General features: G+C 49.1%; 1 protein-coding gene across 1 annotated transcript in view; it reads right to left on the bottom strand.

The window, feature by feature from the left end:
• LOC126518633 (uncharacterized) overlaps positions 1-23,807 on the bottom strand; it is a 616,165-nt gene that overhangs the window by 306,110 nt on the left and 286,248 nt on the right. The window lies entirely within an intron of this gene.

Genomic DNA, 23,807 nt, shown 5'->3' with positions numbered 1-23,807 from the left:
TATATAGATAGTGATCTAAAGAAAGGAAGGACGCTTGATTCTGCAACCCGTGAGAGAGCACGGCGAAGCGTCGTCAGGGGAGAGTGAGTCGGGGCCGCGACGCGCCTCGCACCGGTCCCCGCACAGCCCCAATGCGCGCGTGGCGCGCCACCTGTCGGGGCAGCGCCGTATATTGAAAGGAGGGGGTCTTCTGTGTTTGGCGCAAGATGGCTCTGCGTGTGCGGAAAGCGCATAAGAAATGTAGCGGAAACGTACTTCGCTACTCGTGTAACTGCAACTTCTGTAAGTTACATGCTCATAATTACCGATATACACCGCAGTATAACTTTCTACGGCAAATTTCTAAGACAACACCGCATTCACAAGAGGCGCTTTTGTACCGCTTTGAAGCATGGAACTCGTGGTAGCCTCTCCGCCTCCGGAGACCCTGGTTCGATTCCCACGCAGCCCATGTTGCAAGTTGTTTTCATTTATAAATTGCCTGCCTGGATTTTTCGCTCACGGCCAACGCCGCGGACGCCGACACCGACGCCGACATCGACGACACCGGCTTTTCTGCGACACGAGCTCCTTAACGCTGTCGCGTTAATAGCGCACTGTCAGCTGAATCGAACGACGTGGCTGATGACGTACGTACTTCCCATTGTGTGGCTACTAGTGTCTTTCGCTTTCGAAAGTGAGCTTTGCCACTGGAAACAGCGCAGAGCTCGCCAGTTGAACTTGAGTCACCTGAGACCACACGAAACACGCCGGGGTTGACAACCCGAAGTTCCACACGATTCGTTCACCACATCACACTCCAGACGAAGTCAGGAGTGCGGTATTTTACATCGCTACAGCGCCAAACAGTACTGAAAATTTATTTCCTTCGACAGAGTTTGTCAGCCGGGCCGTTCACTCGCCAGTTACGAACTAGACGGTGTTAGGATTGGGGGCTCAATCCCATCGCTCATAACCTGTTGTCAAGATTGGAGTCGGGCATGAATTAGATGGTAGCTGGCCCATGCCGTGGTCCAACTTATCCACGCTGTTGACGTTGTTGAAGGGGAGGACTGCTTCTCATTGAGAACGAGGAATATGGGTTTATTTACAGTATCTACATAATGATGTTGCAGTTCATCAGTCTAGCATGACTGCGAGAGAAAAAGTACTGAGCAACTGAACAAACGCTTTATAAACACTCTCCCCCCTCGATCCCAAGGTGAGGGAAACGTTCGCCCAGGCATCGTAAACAAGCCGCCTCTCTGCGGGACGGCTTACACACACACACACTTCCGCACAGGTTCACGGTCCGGAGCCGACGTCAGACGGACTTCGTAGAACTCGGGGCTTACTTCAGGAAAGGCGCCTTTTCTTCCCCTAGCTGACCTCCGCAGCGCGCCGCCAGGAGCCCATTGTCTTGCGTCTTCAACAGCGCGTGGGAAGGAGCCCCGAACCACGTTCCCTCGGGAACTCGCTCGTTCACAGCAGACCAGGTTGGCGGTGGCGGGTTCAGGCACAAAGGCTGAGCCGGCTTCCCTCAACAGTGAGAACACCTGTTTGAAGTGCGACACGTGTTGTTCCAAGCTGTCCGAAAAAATTGCTACATTATCAGGATATGGCAAGGCGAACTCCTGCAAGCCTTTTAGGACAATATCCATTAACTCAGAAAAGCTAAACGGCGCGTTCTTCAGCCCGAAGCTGAGTGCGAGAGGGCGAAAAGTGCCTACAGGTGAGATGAATGCGGCATAGCGACTGGCACTTTCTGAAAGGGGAACTTGCCAGTACCCCCGCACAAGATCTATAGTTGAAATGTATTTAGCAGCGCTAACTCTTTCAATTTGTTCCTCAATGTTGGGTATCGGGTACAGCTGATCCCTAGTGATGGCATTTAACTTCCTGTAGTCAACACACGGACGAGGGTCCTTGTTAGGGGTTTCTACCAGTATTAGCGGTGACGTGTAGTCACTCTCAGCGGGCTCAATAACTCCCAACTCTAGCATGCGCTGTATCGCTGCCTCCATAATTTCTCTCTGTCTTGGAGACACCCTGTAAGGCTTTGATCTTACGGGTTCAGTTGATGTCAGCTCTATTTCATGCGTTATTAGTTTGGTTCTACCTGGCCGATCGCTGAATGTGTCGAGATATTCCCCTAACACCCCTTTTAGCTCATCTAGCTGCTCGGGTCTAAGAGCGTGCGAGCTTACCGATTGTTTTAGTACTTCTTCAAGGCCGATTTGAGAGCTGGAGGTCGTCCTATACTCCTTAAACTTGGTACTAGTGCCATCCTGCTCTTTGATGGTATAGTTAACGACTCCGCTCCGCTCTACATACGGCTTCATGAAATTGCAGTGATATATCCTCACCTCCTTCCTGCGACCGGGCATTTTCAGAGCATAGTTAGTACCTGAACGTTTGTGCAACACTTTAACGGGCCCGTCCCAGTGAACTTCAAGCTTGTTCTTTCTTGAAGGTTTGAGGATCATTACCTGGTCTCCGGCGTTAAACGTACGAAGCCTCGCATTCTTGTAATAGAATTTGGCGTTATTGTGAGCTACTCCCATGATATTTCCGACTAGTTCTAGCTTTGCGCTTAGCCGTTCCAGCAGATTTAGCACGTATTGTACCACTGTTGGACTCTCTCCTCTTTCCTCCCACATCTCTCTTAACATTCTTAGTGGAGAACGGAGTGTCCTCCCATACGCTAGTTCTGCTGGCGAGAACCCTGTCGCTTCATGTGAAACCATTCGCAAAGCAAGCAAAGTTGCCTGCAGACAGTTCTCGCAGTCCTCCTTGTGCTCGTAACAGAGCGCACGCAAAACTCGCTTAAGCACTGAATGCCACCTCTCTACACTGTTTGACTGAGGGTGATAGACGGAACTGTGTATTAACTTTACCCCGCACTTTTGCAAGAAGGTGGAAGTCAGTGCGCTGGTGAATACTGACCCTTGATCCGCCTGAATTTCGGCTGGAAACCAAACTCGTGCAAACACTTTCAAAAGTGCGTCTACTACTTCGGTGGAGCTGAGCTCTTCCAGAGGGATTGCTTCTGGAAACTTTGTAGCCGGACACAGCACGCTAAGCAAGTACCTGTAACCCGATTTTGTTTTTGGTAGAGGCCCTACCGTGTCTATCACAAGTCGTCTGAAAGGTTCTGTTATTAAGGGCACTACCTTTAATGGGGCTTTCCATGTCTCTCCTGGTTTACCCGAGCGCTGGCGGCGTCGCATGATCTTACGAAGTTTTCTACGTCTTTGAAACAGCCAGGCCAATAGTATTCCATAAGCAACCTTTCCTTTAATTTATTTATGCCTAGGTGGCCGGACCACCCATTTCCATGACAGAGACTCAAAAGGTCCTTCCTGTACTTAGTAGGTACGACAAACTGATCTGAAATCCTACCCATTCTATCCCTGCAGTGCCGATACAACAATCCTCCTCTCTCATGTATCGTCACGTTGCGCCTAGCAATGCCTTCTTCAGCTGTGTGATGTAATTTAGCTAAGCTGTCATCATTCTTTTGCTCGGCTGCCAGTGACTCTCTGTCCACACGTAAGAGCTGATCAAAGTAAGTTCTTTGAGGCCGGTGATAATAACGACCCTGTTTCGCTTGCGATTGCGTCAGCTTGCTCTTCCTGCAGGCTTGAACTTTGACACTCTAGTGATACGCTCTCCTTGAGCTGGTCAGCTGGCAGGCTCTCCTCAACTGTTTTTTGTTCCTCGGGCCTAGCTCGGATTCGTGTATTGAAGTTATCTCTTTTCTGCTTCTGCTGGAGCAGCTTGTGGAATTTCAGCCGAAAGCGACGCGATTTTACGAGCTTGGCCTCGGGTCAATGCCTGAGAGGGTCAATGGCCTCTCCCAGTTTAAGCTTGTTTTCACGCAGGAACCAATTTGAGCGATTCGAAAAAATGTAAGGGTACTGCAGTGACAGAAATTTTGAAACTGCAGCCTCGATCACTAGGTCCCCGAATGGTCCACTGATTTTGACTTTGGCCATGGGCAGAAACACGCTGTGTTCTTCTACAACCTGTTTGATGCATGCTACTTCTCCGGTGAAGTCATCTACCGTCACGTAAGACGGATGGACAATGTCCATCGTGGCGGCACTGTCCCTTAGCACTCGGCATGGTTTGCCATTAACTTGCAGGTCGTGAAGATATGGGCTTAAAAGTTCCATATTCTCGTCTTTTTCATCCACGTAGGAGAAAACTACGCTAAACCATGTAGGAGAAAAACCGCAGTTCACAGCGATATGTCCCAGTTTGTGGCACTTATAGCAGCGGATCGGTCTAAAATATTCTACTTTTATTTTCTGCTCTTTTTGTACAGTTTCGCCGTTAGCTTTCTCCTCGCTCTTTTCTGCGGGCTTTTCCTCCAACTCTACAGGCTCCGGTCGTCTAGTCTGCGAACCCTTTTTGAACGGAAATGGTTTCCGCGATCCATTTCGACCGTCCCAATTGCCGTCCTCGGCGTTCAACTTTTGACGTGTTGCGTACTCTTCGGGTAATTCAGCCGCCCTTTCCACAGTGTTTACGTTCCCTCTGTCTTGCACCCACAGTTTCACAGCTTAGGGGATGCTTTTGTAAAACTGCTCTAGACACATGCATTCAATGATCATGTCTGTGCTCTCGTACGTTTCCGCGCTTTTCAGTCACTCGACTAGGTTGGCCTTTAAGCCGTATGCAAACTCCGGATACCACTCGCTATCTTTCTTGCCTGTGCTCCTAAACATTTGCCCAAAAGCTTCCGCTGAAAGGCGGTCTTTATTCAGGAGATTAGCCTTTACTTTAGCATAATCATGTGCACTCAGTCTAGCGATTACTTCCGCCGCCTCACACGGCAACATAGACAGCAACCGCTGTGGCCATGTACTCGGACCGAAGTTCATCTTCTCGCAAGTCCTTTCAAAATTGCTTAAGAACAAGCCTATGTCGGTCCCGACCTCAAATGGCTTTAAGTGCCTGTCCATGCGGTATGATTCTGCCTCACTTGATCGTCCCAGGGTCCCGTCACGTCCTTGAGACAACTCCAAACGTTTGCTTTCAAGTTAAAGTTACATTTTTCATAACTCGCGATATTTATCGCGTTCCTCTCTCTCTCTCTCTCTCTCTCTCTCTCTCTAGTTTTTCTCTATCCCATTATTCGCTTTCTCTTTCCCGTTTCTCTCTCTTTTATAGAAGTTCGAATCCCATTTCAATTTCTTCCTCACTGGCCTGTTCGGAAATTAGCTCCAGTAATTCCGATTTTAGCATTTCCTTGCGTACAGCTAGGCCCAGTTCCTCACCAACAGTCAACAATTCGTCTCTCAGCAGTGTCCTTAACTCCATGATTGCTGCTTTACTGCCTTGATCCTGCTCGCTAAATCTAGCTAGGAAAACACAACCTAGCTAACACTCAACAATCTAGCTTCCCTACTGTTCTAAACAGAACCACAAAATGAAGCCTAGAGAGTCAAAGCAAGAACCAAGCACTCACCGCAGACACAGCAACACGTCGCAAAGTCCATCTCATCGCTGTCAGACAGTTTTAGGATTGGGGGTTCAATCCCATCGCTCGTGATCCGTTGTCAAGATTGGAGTCGGGCATGAATTAGAAGGTAGCTGGCCCATGCCGTCGTCCAACTTGTCCAGCCTGAGGACGTTGTTGAAGGGAAGGACTGCTTCTCATTGAGAACGAGGAATATGGGTTTATTTACAGTATCTACATAAGGATGTTGCAGTTCATCAGTCTAGCATGACTGCGAGAGAAAAAGTACTGAGCAGCCGCACAAACGGTTTATAAACACTCGGTCGCCCCTCGATCCCAAGGTGAGGGAAACGTTCATGCAGGCATCGTAAACAAGCCGCCTCTCTGCGGGACGGCTTACACACACACACTTCCGCACGGGTTCACGGTCCGGAGCCGACATCAGACGGACTTCGTAGAACTCTGGGCTTACTTCAGGAAGGGCACCTTTTACTCCCCGAGCTGACCCCCGCAGCGCGCCGCTAGGTACCCATTGTCTTGCGTCTTGAACGGCGCGTGGGAAGGAGCCTCGAACTACGTTCCGTCGGGGACTCCCTCATTCACAGCAGAATAGGTTGGCGGTAGCGGGTTCAGGCACAAAGCCTGCTTCGTCGCAGTCATCGTGGCTCCAGCGACGGAGAGTCGAGGACGCGCGTATTGTTCTCCACACACAGTCGACTTAGTGACGCCGTGGCTAGAGGTTTGCGGTGGCGTTCCAGGAAAGTTGACGCCGCTGTCACAACCGGCTTGCAAAACTTGCACCTCAGCTGGGCCGTTCTTAACAACGGACGCCCTAGGCCTACGCGTAACGTAAACAACATCGGCGGTAGGCGAGTGCTGATTATCCAGACTGCAGAGTTCGGTAGCATGTTTCCATTCGTTTCGAGCACGACAAAATACACATACACCAAGCACAGAAGTTGCGGAAATCGTGGGCTCTATAACCTAAGACTATTCCAAACTTTTCTATGCCCATTCTGCAATCAGCGCTACGCTATTGGTTAAAAACTTTTCTGGACCACCCCCACTTCGCCTGGCTGTCATGGGGCGTCACAAAAACCGCGATAGCTCCCATCTGATATGACGTGTGCATACTGATTATGGATGATTTGACCGAATGTAGTTATTTCTGATGCCACGCCTTTTCGCCATTAGCCCTCCGCTTTTGGTCAAAAGCTTTCGAGCTGCATCCACTTCACTTGCCTGTCACGCGACGTCAGAAAACCGCAAAAACTCACCGCGTCAAATTGACGTGTACGCGTTCGAGATGCAAAACTCTCAACTGCCGGAGAGCATGGGTTTATTTGCGTGTAATAAACCTTTTTGTGTGGCCGTGTAACGTTTTCGAGCACTTTCAGCACGTTTACTACCTTGTTCTGCCAACTCTTCTTTGCTGCGGATCCATTTTAGCGTCATTCATAAGCTTCCTTTGCATGCTGCCGCGATTTTCGACCAGGCACCGCGAGTTAAATAAGGCAAAGCGGACCAGTGGCAGACGCCGGCACCACCCTCTTCGTCCGGTTATCAGCTTTCAGTGCAGTGATTCGGCCACATCAAATCCGTCTCACTTTGAGCGTTCTCCTCGCCTCTTGTCAGCCAATCAGATAAGACAAGCCGCTCAGCGTAGAGAATGTTATTCGTTTTTCAAACAAACGAAAGTGACCTCCTATGAACGAGGAGAGCGTTTGATTGGACTGTTCAAACACTCCTGCGGGTGGCCACCCGACGATTGCGTCGGCGGTTACGCAAATTTGACGTCAGGTGATTGGAATAAAAGCACTTTTGAATAGGTTTACGTTATAGGGCCCCGTGATTTGGTTGGATGTTTTAGCAGACGATCGCAATGAGACCAGTGGAACTCAGTGGGTAGGTTGGATTTGTCGGCGTCGTTGGAAGTCGGTTCGAATCCACGTCGCACTGCCGCAACCCACGGTCGTCGGTCGTGTCGTTGTCAGTGTATTATCACAACACTCTTTCAGGAACACTGTCGCACGCGTCGTGTGTCCAAAGAACTCGGACGATCATTGGTGTCGCCTGCTATGCCATCATAGGCATAGCAGCCGGAGGCCTCGCAGCCGCCGATTGGTTGACGCCGGCGACGCATCGCAGTTTCTGATTGGTGCACGCCGGCGAAGCGTCGCCACGCGTCGGCGAACGTATAGCATCAGCAGTTGACAATTTGTGTGCGCGTCGACACGCTCCGCCCTGTTCCCGAGCGAGGCTTTTAACGCATTGGCGCGTGCCGAAGCTTGCCGACGCTGCCAGTGGTTGGGCCTTAAGAGCTGCGCTATAAAAATGACCTCCACGACGCGCATCCATTTAAAGCCGTACGATATCCACTATATTTTTACGGTTATGCCGACATTACAAGCATGGTCTCTTGCAGCTTGTAAATTATGTGATCCCGGTGGAAGCAGCGCCTACACAATGCACCGAAGACGCATTGCTTCTAATTCGCCTTTTATATTTGCACGCAACAGCGTTCTACTTTCATAAAACAGTTCGATGCAGGTATATATCTGACGACGATTTATATAATTTTAAATATATCTGAGCCCGAATGATGAAATTCACAGCTTGAACCGGCAAATGAAAGTATACGTAACCTCGGAAGGAGGAAAAAAAATAACTGTACCGCCTAACTGGGTTCACCGCAACTTCTAGCATATATCTGTAATTAGGGGCTCCAGATTGCCCACAAGTCTTCTTTAGCCACGTCTGGGCGTCCTCGTCTCTACACGCGTTCGCGCAGTCTCGTCGCATCAAAGAGCTGCACCGCACCAGAGCTCTGCACTCAGCATGTACTTGATCAAGTACAGCGCGATCCCCTTGCCTCTCCACGAAAGGTTGGCGGCGGGAGCCATAATTGGTTTACGCTTTCTCTCTGGAAACATTGCAACAAGCGCCGATCCGCTTCGCATATAAGCGCACAGGTGTAGGGCTGTGCTCCGCGAAAGCTAACAGAAGCACGCAGCGGCAAGAGTCCATGCGCGCACGAAGTTGCGTCACGTGAGAACCCACGCGTTCTCGCAAGACGCGTACGTACGGGGTTGCACGTCTACAAGCGCGCAGTTGGAGCGTGAGCACTGTTCCGCTCGCCCGCGGCAAAAGCTCGGTGCATACGGCGGTGCTACAGTGACCTGTAGCGTCCACCCGGAACGTGTGGCTATGGGCCATCAATCAAAATTTTGCCTTGACACGTCGTAATGACACACCATTCGACTGCGCAGACTTGGCTTTCTCGTTTTTTTTTTGGTTTTTTTTTTGCCCTGCTCCTCTCAGCGGAAGAAGGCAACCTAAGAAACGAAATGGCTGAGCAGAAGACAGCAATGGCAGCTGCAACGTTGAAATCATAGGGAACAAATATCGCAGCCAGTCTCGAAGGAAACGTAGCAAAACCTAGTCCGATGCACGTCACACAAAAACACACATATGCGCGTGACGTGCATGCTTGCTTTCTGAAAGATTGCAGTGGGCCATGTTGCAACCGGTTCATTTCATTCGCGTTTTCTAACGCAATGTCTGCCACAGTTGCAGCATAAAAACGCATTCAAGCAGCAAACACTTTTCTGACACACTCACGGAGAGTTAAGAAAAACAATTATGCAGATCCAAAACTCGTGTTGCAATCTATGTGAGGCTTTAGTCAAGCGGTGTGTATTAAATTGTATAGAACTAACGGCGATTCGTACACTGATTGTGTTTGGTTTCATCCAATGGTGCGTGCAACCTCATCCAACGTTTATGTTAACTCACAATAAAGGTCACGGTTTTATTCTTGTGCAATTTTGGTGTTTGTGCGTTACACTGCTCACACTGCACGCCGTTCACAAGATATACCAAAAATGCAAGCACCAATTCAGGCGGATGCACAGTGTGAGACGTCCACGCAGTGATATCACGAGGACGAATGCGATGTATGATGCTTGTCACGGGAAGGATGGTGTTGGCAGGTGTTGGCGCAGAGAACACATATCTCGCAAAATTTTGCTATTCTGTAGACATTGTGTTCCACATGGTCATTGTGCATGATTCGCCAAGTATAGCACACACCCGGTGACATATAGTGGATAGCTCAAAGAAAATCAAGTAAATCAACTCAAGTAAATCGAAATCAATCAAAGTAAATCAATCAAATCAAGTAAATCAATATTATTCGCCGTTCAATTACAACGTCGATGTACTTTAGATTATGGTGAGCAGACATTATACGCAGAGGCTTAACGCACTAATTTCCTTTTTTATTGCCCAGAAGAGAGGTAAGCGTTTTTTCAATACTGATGGTAGCGCTTCTTTAAAAAGGACGAATACACGGTGAAAAGAAGACACTACGACGAGGAAACGCTACTGACAACTGGTTTATTTTTTGAAAAGGGTTCAATATATAAGAGAATCACAACACATGCGCACAACCGAACTGCGTCAGCCTTCTTTATAGCAATATCGCAAACAGTCACGGGAAGTGAAATGATTAAACACTCAAGCAGCAAGAAGTGAACACATGACCAGCTGATGAAAAGCTATATGTTACGGTTTTTCAGATCTCTCCAGAAGTGTGCGCTCAGCCGAGTACAAATTTATTGAAACATCGCTGATGCACAGACCCGCCTTTTTTGTATGTGGAAAGCTTCCAGCAAAACTCTAGCTATAGCGCTTGCACTTCTGCCCAGAACCTTTGCTTCTCTGAACCGTGGCACGAACTCGCAAACCATCACATGCGAAACTAAATTCGCAAGCTTGTCTTGTTTTGTTAAGTTTTGAGAGTGTTCCCTTAAGCGGTCATTGATGCTGCCCGATATAGCACTTGCCGCAGGACAGGCGAATAGAGTATACCACTCCTAGGGCACACCTGACAAAGACATCTTTATGCTGGTTTTTGCAACCGCGCTGACCTTCACCGCAGATGCGGGGGCACAGCTTCACCAACTTGTTTGGCGCAGAAAAAACAAGCGGCACATTGTGCCTGCTGGCCACTTTGTTGAGGTTGTGTGAAACCTTATGAATGTAAGGCATCACCTCAGGTTTGGTCTTCACGCGTTCAGGTGCAGCCTTCATTCGTCGGGGACCAAATTTCTTGAGGAGGGTTTCAGCGACTGCTACAAGACCGATCAAGGGAAGCCTGCGGCCAAAAGCCTGCGAACGTGATTGTCAAAGCTAAAAAGCATTTCGTGCGGGCACGACTTTTGAAGCGCAAATTCCATGCAGAGCGATGCAATTGCTCTCTTCAGGGTCTTCGAATGAGACGATTGATAGGGCAAACGCTCTTTTTTTGCACGTGGGAAATACGCCCAACAGGTGTGTGTGTCCCTAAGTTATGCACAGGCTGAGGTCTAAAAAACGTATCTCGCCATTTTGCGGAAGTTCACAGGTAAAACCCAGGCCTTTACCATGGTTGTTAAACGTACTTAAACCTATCGTTCAGAATCTTCAAAAGAAGTGTCATTACGAACTTTTAAAAAGATCAAAAAGTTGTCAGTAGCGTTTCCTCGTCGTCGTGTCGTCTTTTCACCGTGTGTTCGTCCTTTTTAGCGCTACCATCAGTTTTAAAGAATGCATCACCAACTAGGCCACTACCAAGTTTTATTGGAAGTAAGCTTACTGACACTACTTTGTAAGCATACAGAGGCTTTATACCTGGTGTATTTTTTAGAAGGTCAAAATATTTAAAAATCGCTTGTATCATACAGCATAATTCCAATCCTTGATATAAACTATTCTATGAGGTGGCCATTGCTTCTACGCGAATTCAGAATGCATACTTATTATTATGATGACCCTAATTAACTTTTCAATTACTTTAGGGCACATATTTAAATATACACATTATAGTCGGTGAGTTTGCAAGGCGTATCCAATTGAAACAAATTATCTGGACTTTTAGATAAGTGGACTGTGTAATGAGATTAATTTTCAATATGTCTAAAGAAACGGATTGATGTTCCAGTTGCTTTTATGCTTCAATGCATGAAACAGCGTCTTCATAAAAATAACTAAATGAAGCCCCGATGTATTTCGCCGGACACTTTGAAAATTAATATCTTGAAACTGGTGCAGTCCTGAGAAATCGTTCCAAGTGGATACGCATTGCGAACTCACCGGCTATAATAAGTGCGTAAAGTAATACGTGCGTAAAGTAATTATTTCAAGATGTCCATTTGCCTAATTAAGTTACTTATTTAATGGGGTTTTTTATTTCTCGTACAACTGATGGCCGCCTCATCGAGTAATTTAGATCAAAGGTTATAATTGCGCTATCTGCCACAGGCGTTCTAAATGCTGTCACGTGGTAGTGACGGTGAAGAAAACAAAATGGCATATGGCCAAAATAGCGTTTTATTGGGCAAACCTGCGCCCACAAAAGTAAGTTACACTCAAAGGAGAACAACAACAGCGAACACGATCGGCGGTCGTCGAAATCTGATCAGCGGGTCAAGCGCATCGGCTTTTATAGATCAGTCGTCAAATTTTCCGGAATAATCGCTGGGACCCGCGAATCTTCCACAAAGTTGTACGTTATTTTACGTCGCGCATACATGCACTCAGATTAGACAAGCTTCGGTCACAGACAGCGGATGGAACCATCGATAATGTCCCAGAACCTTCCGATACGTGCAGGTGCGTCCTGCGCTGTGCGATAACATTTCTTAGGCGGTGAAACATGGTCGACCGATAAAGAGAAACAAGTACACGTATCAATATTTTGGCTGGTACTCGACGTAGCGTCGTCGGAGATTGTAGTGTCGGCTGTCGGTACGCTGCTGGTTCTCGATCCGTAGGCGGGCGAGCTGTCGGGCTTCTTCGGCACGCTGGAGATAGCTGGTGACGTCAAGATTCTCTTCGCCAGTGACGTGCGGCAGCAGGGCGTCGAGAGTCGTCGTCGGGTTCCTGCCGTAAACCAGCTTTAACGGGGTGATCTGTGTTGTTTCTTGTACCGCCGTGTTGTAAGCGAAGGTTTCGTTCGGCAGGACGGCATCCCAGGTCTTGTGTTCGACGTAGGCGTACATGGCTAGCATGTCGGCGGGGGTCTTATTCAGGCGGTCCATAAGACCATCCTTCTGTGGGTGGTAGGCAGTTCTCCTTTTGCGCCTTGTCTGACTGTACTGTAGAATGGCTTGGGTGAGCTCCGCTGTAAAGGCCGTTCCTCTGTCGGTGATGAGGACTTCTGGGGCACCATGTCGCAGCAGGATGTTCTCGACGAAGAATTTCGCCATTTTAGCTGCGCTACCTTTCGGCACAGCTTTCGTTTCTGCGAAGCGAGTGAGGTAGTCTGTCGCACACGACGATCCACTTATTTCCGGTTGTTGACGTCGGAAAGGGTCCCAACAAGTCCATCCCGTACTGCTGAAATGGTCGGCAAGGAGGCTCGATCGGCTTTAGTAATCCCGCTGGCCTTGTTGGTGGTGTCTTGCGTCGCTGACAGTCGCAGCATGTCTTGACTTAACGGGCAACGTCGGCGATCAGGCGGGGCCAGTAATACCTTTCCTGTATCCCCGATAGCGTCCGGGAGAATCCGAGGTGTGCAGCGGTCGGATCACCATGCAGGGCGTGCAGTACTTCTGGACGCAGCGTTCAGGGAACAACAAAAAGGTAGCTGGCGCGGACTGTTGAGAAGTTCTTCTTTAATAGTAGGTTGTTTTGAAGCGAGAATGAAGACAATCCTCGCTTAAATGCCCTAGGGACAACGTCGGTTTGCCCTTCCAAATACTCGACAAGGCCTTTTAGCTCCGGGTCTGCTCGCTGTTGTTTAGCGAAGTGCATGCCTAGAATGACATGTCGTAAAGAGTGTTGGAGGCTAATGAAGGTTGCAGGGTAGGTCCGGTCTTGAACTGTAATTCTTGCGGTGGAGATTCCAGTCGGCGTTAGTAGGTGTCCCCCAGCGGTGCGAATTTGGGGGCCTTCCCATGCAGTCATAACCTTCTTCAAGTGGGCGGCAATGGGTCCACTTATGACGGAGTACTCGGCTCCTGTATATACTAATGCGGTGACTGCATGGCCGTTGAGAAGCACGTCGATGTCCGCGGCTCTTTGTTCTTAAACTAGCGTTTTATTGGGCGAACCTGTGCCCACAAAAGCAAGTTACACTCAAAGGAGCGCAATAACGGCGAACACGATCGGCGGTGGTCGAAATCTGATCAGTGGGTCAAGCGCGTCGGCTTTTAAATATCAGTCGTCGAACGTTCCAGAATAATTGATGGAACCCGCGTGTCTTCCACAAAGTTCTACATTATTCTACGTCGCACATACATGCAATCAGATTACATCAGGTTCGGTCACAGACAGCGGATGGAACCATCAATAACATTCCAGAAACTTCCGATACATGCAAGCGCGTACTGCGCTTTGCGATAACATTTGTTAGGCGGTGAAACGTGGTCGCCCGATAAGGATAAACAAGTACACGTATCAATATTTTGTATTTTCTAATGCACGCACACGCACAAAACACCCGGCATAAGCCCGTTCGTTGGTACTTGTACTCGTCGCACTTATAACCTTCTAGATATATGTGCGCAAATATATCAGCAAAAATACCGACCAACCAAGCCACCCACACCAGCAGCTTCACAAACCCCAGGAGGGTAGGCAAACTTGACTTTCTCATCACGTCACTCCTAGGATTTCACAAGGCGCGTCAAGAGAAGTAGCATACCTAGGATGCCAAATCAGTCAATTTTTTTCATTAATCTGAAAACAGACGCAGCTGTGTTGCATCTCGACGTTCATTCCCACATATCTATTTCGCTATCAGTCGGCAGGGGTTGGCGCGAAGACCCAACACCACTACCGAAAATTGAATGCTCCACCATTCCCTAATTGGGGCGCATCAGCCTCACATGCTGAAATGAGAGGTATCCGACCTCAATGATTATCGCCAACCAAGCACCAAACTACGGAAACTAGGCCATCCAGGAATTACAGCATTTACAATGCAAGTGCGGCTACAGTAAAAAAAATTGGCTGAAGGCTTAGCTTGGTTAAGCCTGGAAGATTGCGAAAGCAATACCCTTGGCTGCGCATTGGTTCGGCTGATGGTGTGGAGATGGTTGCCGTTTGTTAAACTTATGGCAATACATCATCCGATATAGCGCAAGGCAGCGCGCCGACCACTGCGAGGAGCCGAGCTGTAGCCCCATTTATCCTCCTAGCGTGACGTCACACCAGCGAGCGCCCTCTCTCGGTAGCGCCGCAGCAGCGGCGCGCAAGGCTTCGCCTCCACCATCGATGCCGCGAACTGCGGCCCCGTCCCTCGGTCTGGTGTGACGTCACACCAGCGAGCGCGCTCTCTCGGTAGCACCGCAGCAGCGGCGCGCAAGGGGTCGCCTCCCCCATCGATGCCGCGAGCTGGGGCCCCGTCTCTCGGTCTGGCGTGACGTCACACGGTCACGTGAATCGCAGCTGTGTAAGGAGGCGCCACGACCACCGATGGGCCGAAAGTGCGAGCAGTATTGCTTTCGTAATAAAAAATTACTCGGGTGATGGTCCCCCATTGCTTCTAGTTCTGCCCGAAAACCTGCGCCCTGCTGTCATTCGTTGCATGCATGACGATATCACGTCCGGGCACCTTGGCTTTGCACGCACACTACACCGACTTAGAGATTTTTCTGGCCCAAGCTCTGGAAAACAACGAAACAGTATGTCGCCAGCTGTACTGTTTGCCAGCGCCACAAGCCAACGACGACGGCCCCAGCAGGCTCAGCTCCTTGTCCAGCGTTCTCCGTGACGAAGTCTAGCATGCGCTAAGAGAACCACCCTTCAACACAGAAGCTCGCCCGCTAAAAAATGACAGCCCCGTATGTCATATTCGCAAGCCTTGAGGCAACCTACCCCACCTCCCTCCCCGCTTCGCGCCGCGCGCCCGGCCGTGCCAGAGCCCGTCCAAGGTTCCTCGTATTACGAGGACCACCGACAGGCCCCAAGGAAATCAGACGTGTGGCGGGCACCTGATCGCCGTCCCCTTTGCTTTCACTGTGGCGAAGCTGGGCATGTCTACCGGCAGTGCTCCTATCGACAGCTCGGACTACGCGGATTCTCAGCGAACTCACCGCGATCTAGGTTCGGCCAGCGTCCTCCTGAAATTGAAGACTACGTTGCCCAGCAGCGCGGATCTCCATCAGCTCGACACCAGTCACGCTCCCCTTTGCCGCGGCCGTTTTCTCCGACTCGCCGTACGTATTCAAGCGTGGTGCAGGGTCGGTCGCCCAGCCAACGACGGGAAAACTAACCACAGCGACCATTGGGGGCTAGGCCGCTCAGTCTGGACGCGGGCCGACGATACATCGACGACGACAGTACCTGCTGATTACGGAAGAAGAATTTCTGTGGACATTCCTGTACTGCTCCACGGTCGTGAATTGACTGCTTTAGTGGACACTGGAGCGGATTATTCTATAATCAGCGAAAAACTGGCTACCCTTCTGAAGAAAGTGACCACGCCTTGGAATCAAAGGCCAGTTCGTACAGCTGGCGGGCACATCGTCACGCCACTCGGCATGTGCACGGCATGAATACAGATTCGCGGCTCTACGTTTGTTGCCAGTTTGACCATTCTCCGTCAGTGTTCTCGAGACCTAATCAGCGGCATGGATTTTCTCAGGGAGCACGGAGCTATCATCAACATTCGACAACGCCTCGTCACTTTCTCGACAAAGAGCACCACAGCGACGACCAACACCATCCACCCTCGAGCATCTCTTCGTGTCATCGATGACGCTGTCACGTTACTACCGCGTGCAAGTGTCGTGGTTCAAGTGGCAAGTGACAGGCTCGTACACGGTGAAGCGGTCGCAGAAAGCAATCGCTCTCTCCTGCTTTCTCATGGTGTTTGCGTAGCAAGAAGCCTTGTCGATCTCCACGATGGCCATTGTGAGGCTCTTGTCACCAACTTCAGCTACGAACACCGGCACATTTTCCCCGGTACTGTCATCGCCTACGCCGACCCGATCGCCGATGTCACTGAGTGTTTTGTTTCGGAGGCAATCGGCACTGCTGAAGCACCTCTACGCAACGTCGACATTAGTCCAACGCTTCCTGAAGAGAACAGACAACCCCTGCGCGAGCTGTGGCTTAAGTTCCGCTCTTGCTTTGCACGGTCGTCGAAGATACGTCAAAGATCGATTACGAAACACCGTATAATCACCTACGACAACGTGGCCCCCATACGGCAACAGCCTTATCGTGTTTCCCTGACCGAACGACATGCGATTCAAACGGAGGTGAAGGAAGTGCTTCAAGACGGCGTAATCCAGCCTTCAGTCATTCTTGTTAAAAAGAAAGCTGGCACGCTTCGATTTTGTGTTGACTACCGGAAGCTAAACAATGTTGCAAAGAAAGACGTGTACCCGTTGCCTCGTGTCGACGATTCTCTGGACAGCCTGAGGACGGCGAAGTATTTCTCCTCTATCGATCTGAAAAGTGGCTACTGCCAAATTGAAGTAGATGAGCGTGACCGCGAGAAAACTGCTTTCGTAACTCCGGATGGCCTTTACGAATTTAGACTACTCCCTTTCGGCCTCTGTTCCGCTCCAGCCACATTCCAGCGAATGATGGATACCGTTCTCGCTGACCTCAAATGGAAAAGCTGCCTCGTCTATCTCGATGATGCCGTTGTCTTTTCGGAAACTTTTGACGAGGACCTTCGATGCCTTCGGAATGTACTCGAAGCCATTCGATCGGCTGACCTTACACTCAAGCCAGAGAAATGCCATTTCGGTTACGAGGAACTGAAGTTCCTTGGTCCCGTCGTAAGCGCGGCAGGTGTTCGGCCCGATCCCGAGAAGACTGCTGCCGTAGCAGCTTTTCCCGCTCCAACCGATAAGAAAAGTGTCCGACGATTTTTGGGCTTGTGTGCATATTATCGACGCTCCGTTGAAAAATTTTCCAAGATTGCAGATCCGCTATTTCGCCTTACGCGTGACGACACGCCATTCCTCTGGACTGATGAACAACAGACCGCCTTTGCGGGGCTACAGCGTCGATTGTCTTCTCCTCCCGTGCTCGGTCATTTTGGTGAGGATGCTGACACAGAAGTACGCACTGACGCCAGCAATATCGGTCTCGGAGCTATCCTGGTGCAACGGCAAGACGGGACTGAATGAGTTATCGCTTACGCGAGCCGCACTCTGTCACGCGTAGAGTCCAATTATTCCACCACAGAGAAGGAGTGCCTCGTGGTTATTTTGCCTACCACGAAGTTTAGGCCGTATCTCTACGGGAGGCCATTTAAAGTTGTGACCGACCATCACGCTTTCTGCTGGTTGACCAACCTCCGAGACCCTTCTGGACGATTGGCACGTTGGAGTCTGCGACTCCAGGAATTTAACATCACCATCGTTTACAAGTCAGGTTGAAAGCATGAAGATGCTGACACGTTATCCCGAGCACCTGTTGAATCTCAGAATCCTGATGAGGAAGACGACAGCTCCTTTCTGGGAGCCCTCAGCGGGCCGGATCTGCTCGCTAAACAGCGATCGGAAGCTGAGTTAAGACCCATCATCGATCACTTAGAAGGCGGCATCGCGTCCATTCTTCGCCCTATTTCACGACGGTTGTCGTCATTTTGCCTACGATGGGGCATCTTATACAAAAGAAACACAGGTGCCGGAGACAAACCACATCTTCTAGTAGTACCTCAAGCCCTTCGCGACGACATCCTATTAGCCTGCCACGACGAGCCGACATCTGGTCATTTGGGCTACTCAAGGACACTGGACAGGGTACGGCAACTATACTACTAGCCTAGACTAACTGCTTGCGTCAAACGCCACGTGAAAGGATGCCGTGAATGCCAGCGCCCCAAGTCACCACCCTTCAAGCCTGCAGGCTTTCTACAACCCATCGACCCTCCGCGTACGCCGTTTGATCAAGTTGGAATGGACCTTTTTGGACCATTTCCCTTGTTTTCCTCCGGCAACAAGTGGATCATTGTCGCAACTGACTGCTTGATGCATTACGCTGAGACGAAGGCACTACCACGCGGGACAGCATCTGAAGTTGCCCAGTTTTTTATGCCTCACACTGTGCTTCGGCATGGCGCACCGCCATTCATCATCACTGACCGAGGGACGGCATTTACGGCGAAGCTTCTGGACGACATCTTCAAGCTGAGTTACACGAGTCATCGAAAGGCCACTGCATACCACCCTCAGACTAACGGCTTGACAGAAAGACTAAACAAAACATTGGCAGACATGATCGCTATGTACGTGGATGTCCAGCACAAAACGTGGGACGAAATCCTACCGTACGTAACGTTTGCGTACAACACTGCCACGCAGGAAACTACACGCTTCACGCCATTCCGCCTCGTTTATGGTCGAGATGTCCAAACTAAGCTAGACGCCATCATTCCATATGAAGATACCGACCAGCTCGAAAAGTTATCTCCTGACGACGAGGAGTCCATTCAGAGCGGCCAGGAAGCGCGTCAACTGGCCCGTGTGCACTTAAGACAGCAGCAGTGTACAGATGCAATAAAGTACAATCTCCACCATCGACAAGTTACCTATAAGCCTGGTGAACAAGTTTGGGTTTGGACACCCAGTAGACGGTGAGGTCTCAGCGAGAAACTCCTGAGCAAGTACTTCGGACCATACACAGTACAAAGGCGTGTAAGTGACGTGAACTATGAAGTGATTCCAGACGGAGACCTGCCATCGCCCAAGCGCCGTTTACCACGCGCAGAGACTGTGTATGTCGTCCGCCTAAAGCCGCATTTTACACGGTGAAGTGTACTAGTGAAACAACCTTCTTTTTTTCTTCCGTCGCGTCGCCCTCCGAAGAACTGCGAAGCGTTCCTTTTTTTTTTGTGCCCGACCACAGAACACATTTTTCCGTGTGAACTATCGTATGTGTGCTAGCGCGTTTCCTTTCTTTTTTTTTTTTTTCGTCTTACCTAATTTGTGTAGTTCCCGTGTACGTATTGTGTTTGAGCATCGAGTCGATGCTCCATTGGGAGCGGGACTAATGCCACCTGGTGTTTTGAGCCAGCGTTGCGTGCCCAGCCAGAACGGCGATTGAAGATGACGAAGTCAAGGATCTCGCACCAGCTGGCGAACCGTCCTTTTTGCGTCTGACATTTTCGTGTCTGGCTGCTGATACTTACTCTTGCCTTAGCGCGTGACAATATGTTATCGTGACTCGTTGCCTAACCGTCCCTGATACCGATGCATACTCACGCCGGCCAATTTTTCTATGACGGAATAATTGCCCCTATCTGCCCAAAATAACCGGAGAGCCCAGATTCGCAACCTGCTTGTATTGTTGTTCCGTATGCATCGTCGAGTCCATTCATTGCGCAGATCGCGATCATGAATGGCTGGTTCCCGAACGCTCGCCAGTGAGGAAGTACTCTAACGTACGAGACTGAGAGCGAAAAATTGCATAATGTGTTAATAATGAAAACACAGTGCAAGGAAGGAAAAAAAGAAACGCCGCCGTACTTTAGTTCCATGAAGCAAGTGTACAAAATTATTCCAGGAAGTATTGATGTGCCACGACCTAATTGGTGGCATTAACTTGCAAAGTGCAAGCGAAACTAAGACGACATTTAGAGCCATTTGCTTACCGACAGCATGCGCAAGGGTCACCTTTGCAGCGAATACAAATAGTCTGCATTATCCCGCCATTCGCTTACATTCACTTCTTTTCTTGCGCCACGGAGTTAAGTTGTCTTAGAGATCGCCTGACAGGAGGTGTAGCGGTGGCGTAGAGGTAGAATACCCGCCTCGCGTGCAAGAGGTCCGCGGTTCAAATCCCGGTGCCGCGCAATTTTCCACCCGATTAAAAAAAAGAATAACAAAAACCCGCGTGTTGATAAAATGGCATAAACAGGCCTAGAGTGTGGCCTGATCCCGGTGACCAGAACCGGTAACGCACTCTCTCACGAGAGCAGGACTGGCCACCCTGGTGCAGTACTTGGCCATAACCACCTATATGAACAAAACAATCAAACCCCGGCCCTGAGTCCCCAGCAGCTTCAAAGCAACTGACCACGGCGGCGGTCAGACCTGCGACGCAGTAGCGGGTGCTAAGAATCCCTGGCTCCGGAGAGGCCGCCATTGGAATATGAACCTGGCAACGTTTAACGCTAGAACGTTATCTAGTGGGGCGAGTCTAGCAGTGCTATTGGAAGAATTAGAGGGCAGTAAATGGGATATAATAGCGCTCAGTGAAGTTAGGAGGCCAAAAGAAGCATATACAGTGCTAAAAAGCGGGCACGTCCTGTGCTACCGGGGCCTAGCGGAGAGACGAGAACAAGGAGTCGGATTCCTGATTAATAATAATATAGCTGGTGACATACAGGAATTCTATAGCATTAACGAGAGGGTGGCAGGTCTTGTTGTGAAACTTAATAAGAGGTACAAAATGAAGATTGTACAGGTCTACGCCCCTACATCCAGTCATGATGACCAGGAAGTCGAAAGCTTCTATGAAGACGTGGAATCGGCGATGGGTAGAGTGAAAACAAAATACACCATACTGATGGGCGACTTCAACGCCAAGGTAGGCAAGAAGCAGGCTGGAGACAAGGCAGTGGGGGAATATGGCATAGGAACTAGGAATAGCAGGGGAGAGTTATTAGTAGAGTTTGCGGAACAGAATAATATGTTGCTAATGAATACCTTCTTCCGCAAGCGGGATAGCCGAAAGTGGACGTGATGGAGCCCGAACGGCGAGACTAGAAATGAAATAGACCTCATACTCTGCGCTAACCCTGGCATCATACAAGATGTGGACGTGCTCAGCAAGGTGCGCTGCAGTGACCATAGGATGGTAAGAACTCGAATTAGCCTAGACCTGAGGAGGGAACAGAAGAAACTGGTACTTAAGAAGCCGATCAATGAGTTAGCGGTAAGAGGGAAAATAGAGGAATTCCAGATCAAGCTACAGAACAGGTATTCGGCTTTAGTGTTGAAGCAATGAACGACAATCTTGTGGGCATCATTAAGGAGTGTGCAATAGAAGTCGTAGGTAACTCCGTTAGACAGGATACCAGTAAGCTGTCGCAGGAGACGAAAGATCTGATCAAGAAACGCCAATGTCTGAAAGCAGCTAACCCTACAGCTAGAATAGAATTGGCAGAACTTTCGAAGTTAATCAACAAGCGTAAGACAGCTGACATAAGGAAGTATAATATAGATAGAATTGAACATGCTCTCAGGAACGGAGGAAGCCTAAAAGCATTGAAGAAGAAACTAGGAATTGGCAAGAATCAGATGTATGCGTTAAGAGACAAAGCCGGCAACATCATTACTAATATGGATGAGGTAGTTCAAGTGGCTAAGGAGTTCTATAGAGATCTATACAGTACCAGTGGCACCCACGACGATAATGGAAGAGTGAATAGTCTAGAGGAATTCGAAATGCCACAGGTAACGCCCGAAGAAGTAAAGAAAGCCTTGGGAGCTATGCAGAGGGGGAAGGCAGCTGGGGAGGATCAAGTAACAGCAGATTTGCTGAAGGGTGGTGTTCTATGGAAGCTGGCAACCCTGTATACGCTATGCCTCATGACCTCGAGCCTAATGGGGTCTTGGAAGAACGCTAACATAATCCTAATCCATACGAAAGGGGACGCCAAAGACTTGAAAAATTATAGACCGATCAGCTTACTGTCAGTTGCCTACAAACTATTTACTAAGGTAATCGCAAATAGAATCTGGAACACCTTAGACTTCTGTCAAGCAAAGGACCTGGCAGGATTTCGTAAAGGCTATTCAACAATAGACCATATTCGCACTATCAATCAGGTGATAGAGAAATGTGCGGAATATAACCAACCCTTATATATAGCTTTCATTGATTACGAGAAAGCGTTTCATTCTGTCGAAACCTTAGCAGTCATGGAGGCATTACGGAATCGGGGTGTAGACGAGCCGTATGTAAAAATACTGAAAGATATCTATAGCGGCTCCACAGCCACCATAGTCCCCCACAAAGAAAGCAACAAAATGGATGGGGTAGATCCTCCTATAAAATTCCCGATCCAGCTTTCCCGAAAAAATTCCCTATCCCATATCAATACATGCTACATAAAATTTTTTCCGAGCCTGAAAGCCTCTAGTCCTCATATTGTTGGTTTTGTTGTACTTATGGTGACTTTACCGTCAGTGGCGAGACATCGGACCAACATTTTTCTTCATTGGCTTAGGCCAGCCGCTGTTTAATTTTATTTCCCTGCTACGGCGTATTCTTCACCGTAGCTTTGGGAGGTTCACACTTAGTAAAACACGTTGTGGAGCTAGTTGGTGCATTATTAGGTGAAGCGTCATTAGGTGAAGCGCCAATAGTGACGGCACCCAAGAAGTATTCAAGAAGTGCCTGTATTCCTTCTTGTGCGCCATCATTATTGGTGCTTCACCTAATGAAAATGTCATACTTACTTCCCTATCATTTCCCTTTGTCAGATCATTTGTTTATCCCACTTTTTGCTCAAGAGCACGCTGGCGTTCTGCCCCTTCCGGTTGCAGTTGCCAGCTTGTTCCTTGCATTTTTATATATTCGTTCTGTTCCTAATTCTTCGAACATAATAATAACGCCATTGATTAATTAGATGAGATGTCTATCAAAGGCTTTCCTAAGCTTCTGTAATTTTTTTTTCTGTCTAAGACTACGTATTTAAATTTACAACGCAACGATGTCCTAGGCCACGTCTCAATCGTGAGGTCTGATTTTTTTGCTTGAGCATGAACGAGGCATTTACGGCCTTTTTCAGAAGTGTATGGTCTACGTTGCTTTCGACCACCAGGTTGACTACGGGCTTTTTAAGGGAGTTTTTGTGCTATTCCGTAAATCCAAACGCTCTGTCGCATGAAAAAAAAAGACTCTCCTGCTCACATCATCGTAATGTTAGCAGCATTCCGGGCAAGTTGGTAATCCATTACTCAAAGGATATTGCGCAACAAAAAACGACACGGACGTGAGAGGACTGGTGCGCTTGGTGCGTCGTCCTCTCACGTTCGTGTCGTTTTTGTTGCGCAATATTGTTTGAGTAATCGTAATGTCCCGAGTGCCGCGGGAACCGCGCCGCTGAAATACGCATATTCTGAGGGTTTGGAGTACGCTTGAAACAGAGGCTGCACGTGCCCGTTGCACGCGCCTGGCAAGGACGTGCACCGATAGCTTACTGCCATCTCAGTTCACTGTACATGATCAGGCAGTGTACACCCATTTGTTAAAGAACTAACTGGCGTGGTGGGGCGTGTAGAAAAGGCCACCAGCATGGAAAATGACTAAGCAATTCTGAGAGAAATGCCTTGCGGTATGGGTGTGGTTTCTTCCCTCCGTAGATTTGTGTTTAGAAGACTTCTTATTTTTACTTTGTGCA

The sequence above is a fragment of the Dermacentor andersoni genome, chromosome 1 (assembly GCF_023375885.2).
Source record: "Dermacentor andersoni chromosome 1, qqDerAnde1_hic_scaffold, whole genome shotgun sequence".
NCBI lineage: Eukaryota > Metazoa > Arthropoda > Arachnida > Ixodida > Ixodidae > Dermacentor > Dermacentor andersoni.
The sequence above is the reverse complement of the archived record's forward strand: the minus strand, read 5'-3'. Positions and strand labels throughout refer to the sequence as shown.